General features: G+C 42.7%; 1 pseudogene; it reads left to right on the plus strand.

The window, feature by feature from the left end:
- Window positions 1-556: 556 nt before the first annotated feature.
- Window positions 557-977, plus strand: LOC108352399 (60S ribosomal protein L26-like 1 pseudogene; annotated as a pseudogene).
- Window positions 978-1799: the final 822 nt, after the last annotated feature.

Genomic DNA, 1799 nt, shown 5'->3' on the forward strand with positions numbered 1-1799 from the left:
GTGTGTGTGTGTGTGTGTGTGTGTGTATGTGTGTGATGTATGCACATACACGAGCATTGAGTGCCTGTGTTTTTAGCAATAAGGTCTCACTAGCTAGTTATGGTGGTTGACCAAAAGCAGCATCTAGAGCTAGCATTATTTAGGGGACGTCACAAATCAATTAGGGAGTTTTAAAACCAATAACTTATAGAAAGGTATCTCATGTCTTGCACTTAGATTTTTATTTAATATACAATATTTTCTGGGGTACATTGTCTACACATGTAGAGTACCTTTGTTCAAACTCATTTCTGGTTAAATTATATTTTTAAATTAGCTTGCAAAATCTTAGGTGATCATAAAGATTTTCCGTGCAACTTAGTTTTGATTAACCCACTCCTCAGTCTTTCTCCCACCCAATTGACCTTATCTCTGTCAAAACACGTCTTCCTTATCCCATGCCTCTTCCTTCATGACATAGGTTCTACTAGCCCAGCCACCAGTTAAGATCTTTTTCTTTCGTCAACTATGGCAAGCTGTTTCCTTTTGAGGTCATTGCTGGATTGCAGCTGCCAAAATGAAATTCAATCCCTTTGTGACTTCTGACAGAAGCAAGAACCGCTTTCAAGGCACCTTCTCACACTCAGAGGAAGATTATGTCTTTCTTTCTTCCCAAAGAGCTGAGACGGAAAGATAATGTTTGGTCTATGCCTATTGGGAAGGATGATGATGTTCAGGTTGTTCGAGGGCACTACAAAGGCCAGCAGATTGGCCAAGTAGTTCAACTGTACAGGAAGAAATACATTATCTACATTAACTGAGTCCAGTGAGAGAAGGCTAATGGAATAACTGTCTATGTGGGCATCCACCCCAGCAAGGTGATTATCACCAGGCTAAAGCTGGACAAGGACCACAAGAAAATCCTGGAGAGGAAAGCCACATCTCAACAAGTAGGAAAGGAGAAGGGCAAATACAAGGATGAAGCCTCCATGGGATAGAGAAGAATGTGCAGAAGAGAGGAGAGCCACAATGGGATAGCTGAGTCATAAAAATGTGGCCACGTGGGCTAGCCGATTGGAGTTAAGAGCACCCTAGATGGAACATAAAAATTAGTAAGTAGTAGTAACTCAGAGTTATCATTAGGAAAGTGGATTCTAACAGCATGGACGGTAGGCAGTTGCCCTGCAATTGTGCTGTCTAAGGCATGTCTAAAACTATAAGGCTCTGTGTGTCTTTCATCAGGGAACATAAATGGTCTAAGGCGGGAAGGAACCCCACGACGGGATATTTATTATATATATTTTTGCAATTGTTTTCCATGAACTAAAGACTTCTAACTGCTCCAAACTCACTAGCTTTGGGTGTTTCTGATGGAATAGCCAACAAGCCTGAGCCTCTGCATCCTACATGGTTCCAAAACACCTAGCCCCAGGTAGTACAGCCTCACAGGCAGCTTCAACAGGCCCTGCAACTTCCCTACCCCCGAAAGATCCCACAGACTGGACAGCAAGCGAAAGAACCTTCACTCCTCTCTCTCTTTCCAGGCTTAGCTTTCTTGGGTCCCTAATAATGATACTCCAATGTCATAGCAAAGATTACATTACCCCTTATCATTTATTAACACCCAAAACGCTGGGATGTTATGTTTCAAACTTGGAACAAATGGCTGACTGAGGTACCTATTTAACATGTCAAGGCAGACCTGGCTACCAGGTTTTACCAGCATCCCTTAGTCCCTACTAGTTACAGGGTATGGTTAACATACTCCATCCCCTACCCAGCTGCTGGACTGTCTTTACCCCAGGTGTTCTTCCCTATAT

Source organism: Rattus norvegicus, chromosome 11 (genome assembly GCF_021556685.1).
Source record: "Rattus norvegicus strain SHRSP/BbbUtx chromosome 11, alternate assembly SHRSP_T2T, whole genome shotgun sequence".
Classification (NCBI taxonomy): Eukaryota; Metazoa; Chordata; class Mammalia; order Rodentia; family Muridae; genus Rattus; species Rattus norvegicus.